The sequence below is a fragment of the Brassica napus genome, chromosome C7, assembly GCF_020379485.1.
Source record: "Brassica napus cultivar Da-Ae chromosome C7, Da-Ae, whole genome shotgun sequence".
Taxonomy (NCBI): Eukaryota; Viridiplantae; Streptophyta; class Magnoliopsida; order Brassicales; family Brassicaceae; genus Brassica; species Brassica napus.
The window spans coordinates 42561669-42581818 of record NC_063450.1 but is presented as its reverse complement, the minus strand read 5'-3'; the positions used below and the strand labels follow the sequence as shown (position 1 = coordinate 42581818).

The 20150-nt window shown below is 36.8% G+C and overlaps 1 long non-coding RNA gene across 2 annotated transcripts; it reads left to right on the top strand.

Moving 5' to 3' along the window:
* The first annotated feature begins 1798 nt into the window (after positions 1–1798).
* On the top strand, positions 1799–5325 carry LOC106409335. 2 transcript variants are annotated; one of them, XR_007325794.1, is made up of 7 exons: positions 1799–3521; positions 3596–3755; positions 4013–4193; positions 4256–4382; positions 4448–4552; positions 4642–4818; positions 4921–5325. It is a non-coding gene; the product is annotated as an uncharacterized LOC106409335 (long non-coding RNA). The 2 variants fall into 2 exon arrangements; XR_002660057.2 differs by having other exon boundaries at positions 4013–4382.
* The last annotated feature ends 14825 nt before the right edge of the window (positions 5326–20150 follow it).

Below are 20150 nucleotides of genomic sequence, written 5' to 3'. Positions count from 1 at the left end.
ACCTCTCTAGTATGATAAACAAAAGATATTATCCTATGCTCAAGCTCCAAAACAGAGGAAATTCAACTTAGTATATTAAAGTACCTGTCTATTTTGTCTACGAACCTCTGTACGACCTACAAACATCTCCACCACTACGTCTCTGTTAATGCTTTTATGGAACATATTTTTGATTTCAGAAACTAAGCTTGATCACCCAAAAACAGAGGTTCGTACTTCGTGGAGTGGACCTCTCCAATGTCATAAACGCCGATCTGTATGATTGAGATATAATCTATCAAATCTCGATTCAACATAACCAAACCCTAAAATCATCTAGAATAGTAATCGGTTGTTAGGTAAATTAAAAATAAACTCCAAACATTTGTAGATAGGCGTTAGTTATTGATGATGTTCAAAAACTTCTTCCGTTTAGATTCAAGTGAAAAGTGATATGCATCTATGTTTAACGATGCGGTGAGGAAGACATAAAGCTCTTCTGAGATTAGCTTTGTTCTGAACGAAAAAAAGTCGTGTGTGTTATCAAAAAATCGTTAGTTTTCTTCCCGTAAAAAAATAGGTAACTGAAACCTAATGGACTCATTACTTGGATCATAGACTATTGTGGCCAATATTACAATCATTATTTAATCTCTGTATTTGATTGAATTTTATTAATTTAAGAAGATAAGTTATTAAAAATTATAGAATAACATGCTACCAACGCATTTTTAAGGTAGATGCAACAAAATCATTTTAAATATATGTCAGTGTTATTTGTTAAATAAAAACTACTTCGTTTTTTGATAAAATAACAAAAAAATACTAAATATTTAATTAATTACTTTATAATTATAATCTAAGAGATATAATTTTAATTCACTTTGACTTGATATTTTTGTGAAATGTTACAATATCTTTGTAAATGAAAATAATTTTATATTTTACCAAACTAGATTTCAAAAGTTCATGAGTTCAAAAATCTAATTCAACAAACAAAAATATATAAAAGAAAATATATGTTACATTTTGAAATGATTAATTTGATGAAAACAATAAAATTGAATCACATGCTTATGTTTGAAAAATCCATATACACATTTGAATATACATCATTCTTGAAATAAAAATAAAATGTCTATGTAAATAAAAATGAAAATTAACACCCGCGCGGTTGCGCGGATCCAGATCTAGTTTACAATTAATTTGTGATTGTTATATTTATGTGTGTGCGTGTGATAGTATAAATTTTATTCACAATACATATTTAAATAAATCCCTTAATTATTATTAAATAATTATTAGATGATATAAACTTTAATTTATTTTGATAATCAGAGCTGGGCTAAAAACCCAAATCCGAAGAACTGAACGAACCGATCAAAAAGGTAATAACGAACCCGAACGGAAACTGATTAAGTATTTGTACGGGTTCAGATTTTTTTTGGTATCTAAAAAACCGAAACAGACCAAATTGAAATATTTTGGGTTCCCGAATGTATCCGAAATAGATTTATATACCTAAATATATTACTGATTGTTAGATTTAATGTATATTAAAAATATCCAAAATATATAAAATACTTTTAAATTGTCCAAAATATTTCAAAATATATACAAATAATCAAAAGTAAATGTATAAAATAGCAAAAATATACTCAAAATACCAAAAATACTTGAAATATTTATTGATTCTCTATCCAAATATACAAACCAAACCAATTTATATGTTAATTATAGATATTTTGACATATTTTATTTAAATTTATACGTAATATATAATTTCTGTATATAGATTTTGAGAAATTTTAAGCATATAATGACATTTAAAAATTTTAAAATAATTTAAATGGGTTATTCAAACCCGAACAGAACCCGCAAAAATCCGAACCAAACCAAAACCGAAATTTAGAAATACCTAAATGGAGCTGAAATCTTTGAATCGGAAAATCTGAAATTTTATTAGATACATAACCCGAATGGGTACCCAAACACCCACCCTAGTGATAATAATGCAGAGTATCTAGAAGATCTCATTTATCTTTTAATTGGCTTTATTGTTTATTTTAAATGTAGTAAAGCTTGTATGATTCTATTATACTATATATTATGCATTGCAATAGATTTTAGTTTATTATTTTAGTATAATAAATAATATTTTTTGTTTTGGTGATTATATAAAGATGTGAGAATTTCAAGTTTACCATTGGAAGTAGAATAGGAAACGCTCGAAACTGGAAATAACTCGTCCAATGAGACTCGGTCTAAACTTTCGAATGATTACTTGTCGCACAAGCCACACCTAATTACAAGATTTCATCATGCACAAGATACAAATAGGGTTATATGCTGCAGATATTGCTTGTACCGAAAGTAACAAGGAAGATAACACGTACGCAGCTACACGGCTTGGATCACGGTGGCTGGTACAATCTCCGTTGATCACTGCACGACTCTCCGGTTACATGTACCGCTCCTCCAGTGACCCACGTTAATGATGGGGGTGATTGTGTGGTGAGACTGTGGATCCAATTCCATTTGTCTTCTCTCCCTCTCGACTTTGATCACATTCGTCGTGTTACGGACCTGGTACGAGATGACTACACGTGAAAGGTGATAGATCCCTGACGGTAAGGCTGCGACAATGGGCGATGGTGATGGCACGCAACGGATTGACATCAAGTCCTGAACTAAAAGGGCGGTGGTTTTATATGGACGCTGGCTCAGACATTGTTATTGTTAGACACTTACTAAACACACAATAAGTACAATAGTTACCAGATATAATATGTATGAGATACTTTTGTCGTTCTCCTCAACTTTGTATATTCGTTCTTACATTATTTAAATTTTAATCACCATTATTAAGCCGTTAATTTTCAAAGCCAATCAAATAATTCTTGAAAGAAAATGGAATATTAAAATAAGTGTTCATTAAAAGGATTGACTCACCGTATATTAAGTTCAAGATTTAAGTGGTGGTCTTCCGAAAAATCATCAAAACTATACTAAAAAGAACATACTAAGCCCTCTAAGGGCGTCCAGGTCGGACTGGAAATTCAGCCAGTAGGATTGCAGCATTCTTCCACGTCATTTAATAGTTACTTTAGTTTGGGCTTTTGTGGTTTTTGGTCTGTAGTTTGGACTTTTGTTATTTTCTGTTGGTAGGCTATAGCCCATATTTTGCAACTGATTTTGTTCTTCACCACGAACTGTTCTCTTCCACTTATCGTAACTTTCAGGATTTTATTTTTCATTAATGTTGGGATTCTTTTGATCCGTTAGACTCTCTTTGTTATCCCCTTTCTTCCACTTCGTAACATACAGCTTCTCCACCATAAAAAAACGATAAATATCTTATTCAATTCAGAAACCACACTCAGACAATTCTCTTTTGCACTTCCCAAACTTTCTATATATTTTCCCAAAAAAAAACAAAGGGATGACACGAATAATCTCAATCTTTTAAGAACTACTGAAGAAGTACATAGAAGCCAAAAAAGAATTCAAAGGAAACAGAGAAGCCAACGAAAACTCCAAAGGTCTTTTCCACTTTTAATTTGGTTTATAATTTTTCCTGTTACAGTAAACTCCAATCGGCCTCTTCCCCTTGCAGATTTTCCGACGTAGCCAAACCTCCCCAGCGACCACTATCTGTTCCGCCCACAGATGGGCCAATTATCTTAGACTTCAGTTTCACCACCGAGCCTCTACCGCACTGCCACTTTGTTTTCTTCGCGACCATCTGTTCCCATTGACATCAGTTTTTTATCATGGTTTTTCTCAGTCCTTAACCAACATATTCTCTCAGTTGTTTATCACTATGTAATCTGATTGTCCGAAATCTAAGAGGTTTTAGGAGCCGATTCGCATTTCTATGGAACCAGAATAGCATTTGAAGCTAGGGTCTCTAAACCACCCCAATTTGGTTAAAGAAGCTCTGAAGCTTTTGGCTAGAGCTTTGACTCTCTTCGAGATAGTTTTCCGAATTTGACGCTACCTCTCTTGGTTGGTTTTGATTCTTTTTTGGCAGGAGGAAGGAGCGAGTCCCCTTGCACCAGATTTACGTGCTAAAATGGATGAGACCTTTGAGGAGATCATCCTGCAAACTTATATCTTGGAGCTTCTTAGTTTACTGTTCGGTTATGATCCCGCAAACTTATGTATCTCACCCTTGCAGAGCTCAACCAATGCTGTTGATATCTGATCCTCAGGTCAAATTCTCAACTATCTCAAGTTACCCTCTTAATTGTTACGGTTCTCTTACTGATTACAGATTATTGAGTTTCTATGTAAGGCAAAAGTAACTGGTATCCATGCATATAAAGGTTGGTGTTACATTGGTTGCTCTAGCGAGAGATTTCTTCTTTCACATTCATCGTATGTGATAAATCTGTCCTAAGGTAACAATCCTTAAGCTGGCTCTGCAATACTACAATACTTTCATGTGTCTATTCCTTGCCTATAGGTATCATGTGTATCAGACGAGCTGGATGAGGCTGTCTTTGTCGCTTTTGATATGGAGATGGAAAAGTTGGCAAACATTCAAGCTGCTGAAGCTGCACAAATTTTGGTTAAGATTTCCTATATTCTACCATATGCATCAAACTAATGCTCCAACTTATGTGTAGCTTTATTGAAAATATGTTTCTGTACATGCAGGGTCTCATGTGGACAACGAACTACCCCACTTTGTAGCCTGATATTATAGGCACAAAACCTACACTTTTCCAGCTCAAGCTATGGAAGTTTAATTTCACTTCCAAGCACCAAACCTTCACCGTTTCCCGTATCATTTCTTAGGAACAGCGTGCACCACTCCCAGAATTTGTCATACAAGTTGGTACCTTTATACTGATTTAACATATACAGCTTCATAAACTACATTTTCATGTTTAGTACTGCGATATAACCCAGGTTCTTATAATGATATGCCTGTAGAGAAACCAGTAGCACCATAGCGCTCAACTGGTGAGCAAAACACTGTTGTAGAGGTATCACGTTGTGCGACAGCAAAAGTCCGAGAGACTACAAGTGACGACCCTCAACTATCCTCATCTGCTGTACCAGCAAGCGTTCGTCATGCGGCAAACAAGTCGAAGCTTGATCCAAATGAGAGTGGAAAAAGAAGGCACACAAGACATAGCTCCACGTGACAAGGAAAGTCCACCTCTGTTTGCTTGAAATAATCTTATAGGGTCACTTTCTATTTTACATTATTAAACTAAATGTAGTGGTGGATCTTTGAGTTATTATTGCAAATTTATTTCCTCAAATGGCTTTCTCTTTGTTTTAAGACGTAGAGTCTAATAATGTAAAATAACGGTGGATCAAAATATTATTTTAGATATAAACCAACTATATTATTCCTTATAAACCAACTATATTATTAAGTTTCCTTCAAGAATCTAACTCTTGCGATCAAGTACATAGAGGTATACTATCAAGCTTATACTAATAACTGCCAGCATCGTCACTCTGAGACAATGGAATGCTGTAGGAAATACAAATAAGATAGGGTTTAATATGAATGTTTAATATTTAAAAACACTATCGATCAAATCATTTCATGAGCATATCATATTTAAAGCTCAAACAGCTACGTATGAAATGTTACGCTAATGTACCAAAAAATAAAACTACATAAGAGGCTAACATTGTCAATACTACTTTATAAAAATACCGGACTTAAATTCTCCACACGCATATATTTTTTTATTTTTAAATAATATTTAGAATGTAAAATAAGTTATAAAGGAATATCTTTTATAATAGTTTTAGTTTTTGTATATAATATGAGTTTGAAATTTTATATTTGGTGAATTTATTTTTTTTAAATAAAGTTGTACTTTTTACCGACAATAAAGTTGTACTATTCATATATTAACCATTTGTGTTGTTTCTTTGTTCAATAAAACATGTAACAGCATATTAAAAAATTTGATTCTAAACATTAATTTTATATGAATTATTACTAACTTTATCAGAACTTTTGTTTGAAAATTTATATTTTCGAAATGTTGATATGTGACTAAATTAAATTAGTAAATTCTATATTTTGTTAACATGTATTTCAGCTTCGTTTAAATTTCTATATTCTATAGTTTGTTAACTAATTGTTTTATTTATTATATTACCTTTTTGTTTTATTATTACCATAAGAATTGTACATAAAATCGTGCACAAAGTTATTTTGTTTCATATAGAAAAAGTTTAATATTATATTTTTTAACAGATTTTGGCTATGTTATTTCATTCCAAAACTAAATACCCAAAAACAAATAGAATCTGTTAGGATTTGGATAGACATTTTTTCTCAATCTTTTATTTAGATATCAATATTATTTACATTTTTTTCTAAAATTAATATATGAATAAATTTAGGTTAATTTGTTAAATTACTAACTAAATGGTCCAACTATAACTCTCTATAGTCATTTTTAGAGTTATTCTATTTGAATAGAGTAGATTAATCATCTCGCTGAACAAGTTTAAAACATTATCGAGTAGCTTTGGTGAACACAAACACAATGCGTTTGAGTGCCCTAAACATGTAAGGTTATTTACATCTGATGAAAGAAATATTTAAATTTTAATCAAGTTTCTTTACTAAACATTCGTATGATTTAGGCTCTGCGTTAACACTAGCACATTTACATTCATTAAAACAGCTGCATGTTCTAAAACTGGTAACAAATACAAACTTAAGTGATTTGATTCTTTTGGATGTTTGCTTTGCAGGAGAAATTCACCATCAAGATGCTAATATGAATGAAATGGACTCAGCACCAGGTAGCTCACACACCCATCAGTTAGGTTTACCCATCTTCGTCTCAGTAAACACTTTAAGTCGTATAAATGCAAGAGAAACCGCCACGTCTCGAGAAGATTATGAAACATAACCAACCATGGCTGCTCACCACATCACTAGCCAAAGCCATATCAGACTAGACGATCCTAATCAAGGTAGCATTAAAAAAGGTACTACCGCCACTTCAGCCTTTGTCATTAAGCTGAACATACAACCCAAGTTCATCTTACAATATTTATATGTGAAAGCAGTGGACGCTAAGAATACTAGAGCTTTGCAGATGAAAAAAAATAACCAAGAAAGAAATCTCAAAAATAAATGTATGTCTCTCAATTTAAACTCAACTAGAGATTGACCCGCACGCCCGTGCGGGTGTTAATTTTTACGGTTTTATAAAATTTTATTCGTTATTTTATAACACTACAAGAAAACACATGCTTAACGACGAAAATTAACGAGGAAAAACAATCCTCGTAAATTTGCGTCGAGTTTACGACGAATTTACGTGAAAAACTAAAGTCATCGTTATTTCCTCGTAACGTAACGACAAAACTATTTCGTCGTAAAGTGGATGTAACTTTATGAGTATTTTACGAGGAAAAACTATTTCCTCGTAAATACGACGTAAACTTTGCGTGGTATTTACGAGGGAATAGTTTACGTGTATTTAGCGAGGAAATTTTTGAATCCACCAACTTTATAGGTGTTACACGTTTTTTTTGCCCACCTAATTAATTTTCGTCGTAAATTCATAGCAAAATTACAACTACCAGATTCGAATTTTCCTATAAATATGGATGTTTAAACATCATTTTAAACACACCAACAACAAAAAACGTGAAAGAAAAAAAATGGCTGGCTCCGGGAATATTTACGAGTTGCGGAAGTGGATGTATATGCATAGAGATGCTAACGGGAGAGTGACGAAAGAATACCTTGCGGGTCTGGAGACATTTATGCATCAAGCAGATTCAACACCGCTCGCCCAAGAAAGTGGTAAGATGTTCTGTCCTTGTCGGAAATGCAACAATTCGAAACTGGCAAACCGTGAAAATGTTTGGAAGCATTTAATAAATAGAGGTTTCACGGCAAATTACTATATCTGGTTTCAACATGGAGAAGGTTTTAATTATGATCAGAATGAAGCTAGTAGTAGTAATAGCAATTTTCAGGAAAAAGAACCGGTTGATCATCATTTGCATAATGAACATAGTTACCAGCAGGAGGAGATGGTAGATTATGATAGGGTTCATGATATGGTAGCTGATGCATTCGTAGCTCATGATGGAGATGAAGAACCTAATATAGATGCAAAAAAGTTTTACGAAATGTTAAGCGCGGCGAATCAACCACTTTACAGTGGTTGTAGAGAAGGTCTCTCTAAATTGTCGTTAGCTGCTAGAATGATGAATATTAAAACTGATCACAATCTACCTGAAAGTTGCATGAACGAATGGGCGGACTTGTTTAAAGAGTATTTGCCGGAAGACAATGTGTCTGCTGATTCTTATTATGAGATTCAGAAACTGGTTTATAGTCTTGGGTTGCCTTCGGAGATGATAGATGTTTGCATCGACAACTGCATGATCTATTGGGGAGATGATGAGAAGCTAGAAGAATGTCGATTCTGCAAGAAGCCACGATTCAAGCCGCAAGGACGGGGACGTAATAGGGTACCGTACCAAAGGATGTGGTACCTACCAATTACAGACAGATTGAAAAGATTGTATCAATCAGAGCAGACTGCTGGAAAGATGAGATGGCATGCCGAGCATACTCAGACGGATGGTGAGATGACTCATCCATCAGATGCAAGAGCCTGGAAACATTTCAACAAAGTACATCCAGATTTCGCTAGCAATATCCGGAATGTGTATCTCGGATTATGCACAGATGGATTTAGTCCGTTCGGAATGTCAGGGAGACAATATTCATTGTGGCCAGTCTTTCTTACTCCATACAACCTGCCACCGGAGATGTGCATGCAACGGGAGTTACTATTCTTGACCATATTAATACCTGGTCCGAACCATCCAAAAAGGTCCCTGGATGTTTTCCTACAACCACTGATAAAAGAGTTGAAGGATTTGTGGTCAACAGGGGTGAGGACGTATGACTGTTCAACGAAGACGAATTTTACGATGCGAGCGATGCTTTTGTGGACCATAAGTGATTTCCCTGCCTATGGGATGTTGTCTGGATGGACTACACATGGGAGATTAGCTTGTCCATATTGTAATGGAACGACAGATGCGTTTCAACTGAAGAATGGTAGGAAGACAAGTTGGTTTGATTGTCACCGTCGATTTCTTCCCATTGGCCATCCTTACCGAAGAAACAAGAATTTGTTTAGGCACAAAAGGGTTGTGAGAGACACTCCTCCTCCATATCTAACTGGAGAACAAATTGAAGCGCAAATCGACTACTACGGAGCTAACGAAACAGTTCGTTGGGGTGGTAATTGGCATGTCCCTCGTAATATGCCAGATTCTTACGGTGTTCATCACAACTGGCACAAGAAGAGTATATTTTGGGAGTTGCCATATTGGAAGGATCTTCTTCTGCGCCACAACCTCGATGTGATGCATATAGAGAAGAATTTCTTTGAGAACATCATGAATACAATATTGAATGTCCCAGGGAAGACAAAAGACAACATAAAATCGAGGTTGGACTTGCCGGATATTTGCTCAAGAAGCGAGTTACATATTAAAAGCAATGGACAAGTTCCCGTTCCGATATTCAGATTATCTTCAGAAAAAAAGTCGGTGTTGTTCAACTGGGTGGCATCAGAAGTGAAGTTCCCCGATGGGTATGTTTCGAATCTCTCTAGATGTGTTGAAAAGGGTCAAAAGTTCTCCGGGATGAAGAGTCATGATTGTCATGTATTTATGCAACGACTACTGCCCTTTGCATTTGCGGAGCTACTTCCAACAAACGTACATGAAGCACTTGCAGGTACGTAGTGTATTATATCACAATAATTTACAAAAAATATATGACTAACAATGTGTTTAATTTTTTTTTGAATATAAAAGGCATTGGAGCATTTTTCAGGGATCTGAGCACACGCACTCTTAAAGAAGAAGTTGTGGAACAGCTTCAGGAGAACATTCCCATCTTATTGTGCAACTTGGAGAAGATATTTCCTCCCGGATTTTTTGACGTCATGGAGCATCTAGCTGTCCACCTCCCATATGAGGCATTGCTTCGTGGACCTGTACATTACGGATGGATGTATCAGTATGAGCGAGCCATGAAATATTTGAAGGGAAAAGCAAAGAACCTCGCCAAAGTTGAAGGTTCTATAATTGCTGGAAGTTTGACGGAAGAAGTTTCTCACTTCACATCGTACTACTTTGCGTCAAAAGTACGTACACGGAGAAGAGCTCCAAGAAGATATGATGATGGTGGTGTTGCGCCAACATATGCAGTTGCTGGTGTTCCAGACATCTTTAGCCAGATTGGGCGACTCGGTGGGAAGTGTAAAGAGGTTTGGTGGTCGAGTGAAGAAGACGCTCATAGTGCACACACCTATATTCTACTCAATTGCGAAGATCCATTGATGCGTTATTTTGAAAGGTAACATATATTGACACTTCGAAACACATATAACTATAATTAATTGTATAATTGCGAGAGATTCATTCCTATAAAATGTGATTTTACAGCCTATTTGTTTCTCAAGTCGAAGAAACATTTCCTGGTATATCCACAAGTGACGTAGACAAAAGGAAAGATCAACACTTCATTAAGTGGTTGCGGAATCAGGTATTAACTAAAACTTTTTTTTCATACATTATCTGTATTTCATTAACATTCTCTTTATTTTTGCAGGTTGATTATGACGACGACGATGCAGATTATCCTAAGTGGTTACACGAAGTAATTCAATCTCCACTTGTAAAGGTCACCACATCACAGATGTATTTCACACGGGCTATACTTTTCATACATATGACTATGGTAGACAGCGGGCGACCAGTAACTATGGAATATGTGTGAAAGGGGAAACAGATTTCTACGGGATCTTGACGGAGATTATTGAAGTCGAATTTCCAGGGATACTGAAGCTGAAATGCGTCCTCTTCAAATGTGAATGGTTCGACCCCGTCGTCAACAGAGGTGTTCGGTCTAACAAATTCGGTGTAGTTGATGTCAACGGTGGACGAAGGTACAACAAATTCGAGCCTTTCATCTTAGCTTCACAAGCAGACCAAGTTAGCTTCCTTCCATACCCTCGGATGAGAGATTCAGGTATAAATTGGTTAGCAGTGATCAAAGTTACACCTCGAGGACGAATCATCAGTGGAGAAGAACCACCATTGCAAGAAGAACAGATAAATGAAGTCGAGGAACCTGAACAAGAAATTGATGACATCCTTCTCATTGATCCGCATAATCACGAGTACGAAGATCTTACCGATGATGCCACAGACGAAGCTGTTGAAGACGAGTTTAATGAAAATGATGATGTTTCTAGTGATGACGAGAATGTCGATGTATCCGATTGATGTATTTGTTTTATGAATAAGATGAGGGAGTTTGTTTTATGAATAAGATAATGTGGGGTTTGTTTTATGAATAAGGTAATGCTGGGAGTTTGTTTTATGAATAAGCAAATGTGGGATATTGTGGTTTGGAATGGAAATAAAGATGGAGTTTGGAATATATGAAGTAGAAAATAAGGAATATGGGGTTTCGGGTTTTTGGTTTCGGGTTTCGGGTTTTGGGTTTTGGGTTTCGGGTTTGGGCTTTCGGGTTTCGGGGTTTGGGGTTCTAGGGATATATGAAGTAGAAAATTAAAGATGGGGGTTTGGAATATATGAAGTAGAAAATTAAAGATGGGGGTTTGGGTTTCGGGTTTCGGGTTTGGGGTTTCGGGTTTGGGGTTTCGGGTTTCGGGTTTGGGGTTTCGGGTTTAGGGTATGGGGTTTGGGGGTTGGGGTTTCGGGTTTCGGGTTTATGATTCTAGGGATTTAAACATAACACTCGTTAATTCCACGTAAGCACAAATCGTCGTAAAGTCCACGCAGGATGAAATCGTCGTAAAGTCCACGTAGGATGAAATCGTCGTAAAGTTCACGCAGGATGAAATCGTCGTAAAGTACACGTAGGATGAAATCGTCGTAAAGTCCACGTAGCATAAAATCGTCGTAAAGTCCACGTAGGATTAAATCGTCGTAAAAACCACGTAAGACAACGAGGAAATAACGACGAAACCTAAAATTAAATATGAGGTTTGGAATATATGAAGTAGAAAATTAAAGATGGGGGTTTAGAATATATGAAGTAGAAAATAAGGAATATGGGGTTTGGGGTTTCGGGTTTCGGGTTTCAGGTTTCGGGTTTGGGGTTTCGGGTTTCGGGTTTCAGGTTTCGGGTTTGGGGTTCTAGGGATATATGAAGTAGAAAATTAAAGATGGGGGTTTGGAATATATGAAGTAGAAAATTAAAGATGGGGGTTTGGGTTTCGGGTTTGGGGTTTGGGGTTTCGGGTTTGGGGTTTGGGGTTTCGGGTTTGAGGTTTCGGGTTTTGGGGTTGGGGTTTCGGGTTTGGGGTTTCGAGTTTCGGGTTTTGGGTTTGGGGTTTCGGGTTTCGGGTTTCGGGGTTGGGGTTTCGGGTTTCGGGTTTCGGGTTTCAGGTTTCGGGTTTGGGGTTCTAGGGATATATGAAGTAGAAAATTAAAGATGGGGGTTTGGAATATATGAAGTAGAAAATTAAAGATGGGGGTTTGGATTTCGGGTTTCGGGTTTGGGGTTTCGGGTTTGGGGTTTGGGGTTTCGGGTTTGAGGTTTCGGGTTTTGGGGTTGGGGTTTCGGGTTTGGGGTTTCGAGTTTCGGGTTTCGAGTTTGGGGTTTCGGGTTTTGGGTTTCGGGTTTCGGGTTTCGGGGTTGGGGTTTCGGGTTTCGGGTTTGGGGTTTCGGGTTTCGGGTTTGGGGTTTGGAATATATGAAGTAGAAAATTAAAGATGGGGGTTTGGAATATATGAAGTAGAAAATAAGAAATATGGGGTTTGAGGTTTCAGGTTTCGGGTTTCGGGTTTGGGGTTTCGGGTTTCGGGTTTGGGGTTTGGAATATATGAAGTAGAAAATTAAAGATGGGGGTTTGGAATATATGAAGTAGAAAATAAGGAATCTGGGGTTTGGGGTTTCGGGTTTGGGGTTTCGGGTTTCGGGTTTGGGGTTTCGGGGTTGGGGTTTCGGGTTTCGGGTTTGGGGTTTGGGGTTTGGGGTTTGGGGTTTGGGGTTTGGGGTTTGGGGTTTGGGGTTTGGGGTTTGGGGTTTAGGGTTTCGGGTTTGGGGTTCTAGGGATTTAAACATAACACTCGTTAATTCCACGTAGGATGAAATCGTCGTAAAGACCACGTCAAAAGATTTAAACATAAATCACGTTAATTCCACGTAAGCAAAATCGTCGTAAAGTCCACGTAAAGAAAAACACGGGCCTTTGTGATTCCTCGCCATTTCCTCGTAAAAAAAACACGGGCCTTTGTAACTGCTCGCTATTTCGTCGTAAATTTACGACGAATTTGCGACGATATGTAATCTTATATATACACCCGACCGCTCACTCTTTCTTTCCTCTCTACTTCCTCTCTACTTCCTCTCCATTTCGTAGCAATGGTGAGCCTGATTCCTCTCTAATTTGGTTAGTTTAGGATAGATTAGGTGGTTAGTATAGGGAATTTAGATAGGTTTGCGGATTTTATGTTATTTAGTGTTGATTAGGTGGATAATGTTGGAAAATATATTGTTGATGTTAATTTTAAAAATTTCATTTTTTTTTCCAGGTTCGAAAAGGAAGACTTACTGCCCATTACAGAGAGATCTTCGGTGAGCCGGGTAGTCGTTTAGACCCGGCCTCTTCTTCCGCTCCCAGTTCTTCGGGCCAGGAGACTGTCCCCGAGACTCAGTACACTCAGAGAGTCTCTGGGTCTACTTCTTCTAGTGCACCATCGGCTCCTCATGTGCCTCCTCCGATGCCTCCTCCTGTGCCTCCTCCGATGGCACCTCCGATGGTCGCTGATATTCATCCTGATCTGATGGTGCCTCCGAGTGCTCCTTACTCGCAGTACACGGTAGAGGACATTCTCAGTCTGCCAGGCAGAGAAGGTTTACCAGTCATCGACCCAGACCGACCGGACGGAACGTTGTGGTATGTTGCATTAATTTTTTTAATTCGTTTAAATATCTTTTATAACATTAAAAAATAATTTATATTTTAAATTTGTATTTTTCAGGTGGGGGGTTGACGGATGTCTTGCATCGGACGTAACCGACACGATCAAGGGTTACTTCTCCATGGCACATCCAAACTGGAGTAAGACGCCTCACTACGTCAGAAAGACGTGGTTCAAAATTTACGCTGTAAGTTTCTATTAATTAATTATATATATTTTAATTTTTTCATGATTTATATATATACTTTCTAAAAAACTAATTGTTAATTTATTTTTTCCAACAGCAAAAATATAATTGGGCTTTGGGGATCACTGAGAGGGTGAGGAAGAAGTTTAACGCGAAAGCGAAAGTTCGCTTGTTGGACACGGTCTCCAACTGGAAGGGTGACTGGATCGTGAAGGGGTATGAGCGTGGCAAACCCGCTGAGCTCACCACGGACGTGTGGGATGGCCTCATCCGTTATTGGCGCCTTCCTGATTCGATTAGAATCGCCCAGGCTTGCTCTAACTCCCGTAACACGGTCGATGAGCACGGGAACGGGCCGATGCTTCACACTACGGGCCAAAAACCCCACGCCGGTGTCCGTTTGGAAATGGTAATTAAATATTTTATTAAATAATTTTTTAATAATTATATTAATTTATTCTAACTTTCTTAACTGTTTTTTAGGCCAAAGAGACGGGACATCTCCCGTCTCTTATGGAACTTTACGAGAGGACCCACAAGAACAAGGCGGGCGTATTTGTAGATGGCAAGTCCGAGCAAATCTACAACGACGTAGTTGCTCGGGTTGAAGACCGCCAGACTCAGCTGACCCAGCAGTCTACCGACGGATTACCCGTCACCTTATCCACACTTGAAGTGGATAAGATTTACGAGGAGGTAAATTTTCAAAAAAATTAATTTTTAATTATTCATTTAATTTAACTTTAAATATTTACTTACAATATTTATTTTTTGTTTTTAAGGTTGTCCCTAAAAAAAAGGGACGGACGTTGGGTATTGGTTCCGTCAATGATGTTCCGAGAGCGACATCGTCTTATGGTCAGCGACGGGATGATGAAGTCACGGAGCTGCGTAGAGAGTCCGCTCAGCTGCGTAACGAGTTGACCGCGACAAAATCTCGTATGGGTGGAGTCGAGGGCTTCTTGGACGTTATTGCGGCCACAAATCCGGAATGGGAGTCCATGTTGAGGAACATGCGACAACAACATCCCATTCATGGCGAGTCATCCGACGACGTACATAACGAGGCGGATGTTACGAGGAGGAGTGATGAATTCTACCGGGCGATGAACGACCCTTAGTTTTTTTTTTGTTGTTGTATTATATAAATTCAAAACTTATTTATTTATAAAATATTTTCATATGAATTTATTTTTATTTTGAATTTTAATTTATTATTAAATTAAATAATTTTAATTATTTTTTAATTATATTTTAAAATTCTGTAAAATAATAAAAACGAAGTAAATTCGTAGCTAAAGTACGACCTCTTTACGTGGAAATCTTACGAGGAAATGACGAGAACAGTTTACGAGTATTTTACGAGGAATTATTTACGAGGAAATAACGAGGAAATGTTTACGACTATTTTACGAGGAAATCATTTCGTGGTTGTTACGTGTATTTTGCGAGGAAAATCTTTCAAGGTATTTACGTGTAGATTACGAGGAACTTTTTCGAGTTATTTACGAGGAATTGTAGCGACGTCCTTACGAGGAATTGTAGCGACGTCTTTACGACGAATCGTTCTACTTCGTCTTTACGACGAAATATATTCCTCGCTAAATTACGACGAATTAGCGAGGAAATATGTGTTACGACGGACGTGTAACGAGCAAACGCGTTTCCTCGCTAATTCGTCGTAAAGCCTCTTTTACGACGAAATAACGAGGAAAACCGCCCTCGTTAAGATTATGTTTTCTTGTAGTGTAATTAGTGTTATATATTTAAGATGTATCGCCGTATAACTAATTGTATTCAAAAGATTTGGACTGAATCGGGTAATACGAACCCCTTTCAGATACATTGGTTATTTAGATATACGAACCCCTTTCAGATACATTGGTTATTTAGATATTTTTATGTTTCTACACATCAGAATCAAAATCATGCAGACCCGAAAGGACCCAGTTCAAACCTTATACATAAATTTATAATATCCAAGTGGCGCCTAATTTCAAAATCCAAAAAAAATAATCCCGAAAGAAACAACTTGTACCTCAATCAGTATCTGAATGTCCATACTTAACTAATTCTGCAAATAAATTAAAAAGAAAACTCTTTCTATATATTTGGCAAAGCTAAGAAAATAGAAAGAATTTTTTTATTTAGTAAAATAGTTATATGAAGTGAAACATTAAGTGATAAATGTAATACTTTTTAATTATTTTGATTTAAATTATTATTTTGTTCACATAAACTATGCGTTTGAATGATTTGTTTGGCTATGTAATTTTTCATCAATTGGAACTAAGACAAAAGAAAGGCTTAGTAAAACAGATTAAACCAAACTATTAACCATATGCAAAACTCGGTTATCTTACTTTTTTGTTTTTTATAATTGCACAAAGTTAATATTGATTAACTAATAAATAAAAAATATGCATTATTACTTTTATGGTATATTATAGTTAATGATTTGATGTATTGTTACGGTAAATATAATTAATCATGTGATGTACTGTTAAAGTAATATAATTAATGAAATTACTAAAATAACATTATACTTATATTTTTATACTTTAATATTTTTTTTCATAATTAGTGTTTTATATTTTAGATATGTCGTAATATAACTAATTGTATTCAAAAGACCTGGATCGAATCGGATAATATGGTTATTTTTGGTACAAATATCCAAACCCGTTTCAAATACATTGGTTATTTAGATATTATAGGGTCATATACATCAGAACCAAACTCATCCAGACTCAAAAGGACCCAACTCAAAACCTACACACTACAAGAAAACATATTTTTTACTAGGGCAGTATTCGTTGTAAATTCGTCGTAAACGGGGTGTTACGACGAATTAACGTCGAAAGACGTTTCGTTGTTAAACATCCGTCGTAACGGAGGTTTCGTCGTAAACGACTCGTTACGTTTACGACGAAATATATTCCTCGTAAAGCGCAGGGAAAGGATTCGTCGTAAACGCCACGACTTCGTCGTAAATCCCACGTAATTATTTCGATGTAAAGCACACGTAAATACTTTCGTTGTAAATCACTCGTAAACATTTCGATGTAAAATCCTCGTAAATATTTTGATGTTAATCACTCGTAAATGTTCGTTGTAAACTCCATGTAATGTTTACGAGGAGTTTACATCGTTTCTTATTATATTATTATTAATTAGTATATAATAGATTTTAATTTATATTTAATATTCAGAATTTAAAATAATTTAAATTTTAAAACAAAATATGAAATTGGAAAACATATTTTTAAAAAGTCATACAATAATATTTAAATTCATAATACAAACAGAAAAAAAAAACTACATATTGTCGAAGTAGTTGGTGGGGTTGCTCGGCTGTTGACGGGTTGGATCGGACTCTTGGGGATCTCGTGGTGGCATTCCAAGAGCGGCTCGTCTCTCACTCAACATTCTCTGCATAACCGGGTTTCCCACGGCCATCACGTCTAGCAAATCCTCAAGAGAGTCTAAACGAACCTGCTGGCTATCCATTTGAGCCTTCTGGCTATCCATTTGAGCCTTCATCTGAGCAGTCTCTTCATCCCGTCTCGAAGTGTATGACGAAGTTGCCCTTGCAACTTCGTTAACAGAGCCTATACCGACTATCCGTCCCTTCTTTTTAGGAGCCACCTATAAAATCAAAACATATATTAATATAGTTAATTATGTTAAAATATTTAAAATAATGTAAACTAAAATTTTAAGTTACCTCTTCGAAGATTCTGTCGACCTCTTGGGTGGACAATGTGACTGGTAATCCATCGGGAGACTCCTGGGTTAGTTGCGTCTCCCGTTCTTCAATCCGACCAGCCACTGTTCGGAAGAGTTTCTCAGATGCAGGATCCACAAAAACTCCGTCGGATGTGGCGTGAGTCATCTTGAATAGGTCAGACAGAGAAGGTAAGACTCCCGTCTTCTCGAACTACAAAAAAAAAATTAAATTAAATATTATAAATTATATTAATTGAATATTTTAAAATATATATTTAAAACAAAACTTACAGCTTCTAGACGGACTCCTGCATGAGGTTTTTGTCCGGTTCTGTGAAGCATGGGCAAATGACCATCTTTATCCTTCGTCCTTCGAGAAGCCGAGCACGAATTGGCCTTTCTGATCGAAGAGGGGTGCTCCCAATAGGCGATGAGGCCATCCCACACATCCGTCGTGAGCTCAGTGGGCTTTCCCTCATACCCGTAGATCTCCCACTTGTCATTCCAATCAGAGACTGTGTTGCAGAGGTGTGTCTTTGTCTTTGCAACGAATTCCGCCTTCACCCTCTCGGTGATTCCCAAAGACCAATGTCACTTTTGCTGAAACATAAAAATTTTGAAAAAATTACAATTAATAATAAATATTAAAAATATGTATATATATATATATAAAAGTGAAAATTTAATTAAATTTAAAAATCTTACCGCAAAACATTTAAACCACGTGATCTTAACGTGATTTGGTATCTTGCTCCAGTTCGCCGAAACGCTCCGGCTAACACGGTTGTTAGCCGCAAACCTGAAAAAAAACAATTTAACCGTTACAAAATAAAAATTAATTAAATTTTAAAGTAATAAAAATTAATAACTTACCAATAAGTTCCTCGGGGTCTATCGGGGTCTAGAACATCCAAACCCTCCCGTCCAGGCTGGACAAACAAATCCTCCACCGTATATCTCGCGAAGGGAGCATATGAAGGCACACGCAAATCCGGATGAACTGCACCTTCTGGGACAGGCTCAGGTGCAGCCGCTGGAGGAGGAGGTGGAGGCATCTGCGGTGGAAGAGGAGGACTCGAAAAAACTCTCTGAGAAGTCTGAGAGTCTGGAACTGCATCGGAAGACGATGGACCGGAAGAAGATGTACCGGAACCATCGCCAAACAACTGGGCATAAGTAGGTGCTGCTGGTTTCCTTCTAGGAGCCATCTAAAAAAAATTTAAATAAATTTAATCAATTATGACGACATAATTAAAAAATTATTCCGTTACCTAACTAATCACCTAAACTATAGGATTCCGTCATCTAACTAATCACCTAAACTAATTATCTAAATAATCACCTAAACTAATTACCTAACTAATTAATAACCTAAACTAACTTAAAAAAAAAAAAAAAAGGAGGGAAGAGAATGTACCTTAGGGAGAGGAGAGGAGTTTAGGAGGAATGGACGAGGCAGCCTCGTCTCGGCGTCCCAATATATAAAAAATGTTTCGTCGTAAACGCGACGTAACATTACGACGAAGTTACCAGGCCCGCGTTTTTTCATTTACGACGAAGTTACCAGGCCCGCGTTTTTCGATTTACGACGAAATTACGTCGAAACGTCGGTTTACGACGAATTTACAAGGCCCACGTTTACGACGAAGTTACCAGGCCCGCGTTTTTCCATTTACGACGAAATTACGTGGAAACATCGGTTTACGACGATTTTACAACGCTTAACCCTAAACACCGAGAATGAAATCCCTAAACCCCAAAGTCACATATCATCTAACATCATATCTCTTCTTCTCTACTACTTTGTGCTCTTTCTCCAACTTAAACTCTAAAACCCTAAAACTCCAAATAATTTTTTAAAATTAACACAAATACATATTATATAAAACAACATTTGTTACACATACATTAGGATGGTAAAAAAACAATATTTCTTTAAACATACGTTACAATAGAGAAATACAACATCAGAGACATATATTACATCACTCTAAATCGTTTTCGTTCTCATCAATATTACATCACTCTAAATCGTTTTCGTTCTCATCACTATCATTACAATCATCATCGTCGCTTCTCTCGAACTCGTCTTCACGTGCTTCATCTGTCGCATCTTCGGGAATATCTTCATATTGAAAGTTTTGCGGGTCGATCAAAAGGATTTCATCAGTTGGTTGTTCTGGTACCTCAACTTCATTGATAGCGTCTTCTTCTTGCAAGGGCGGTTCTTCTCCAGCGACAATGCGTCCACGAGGTGTAA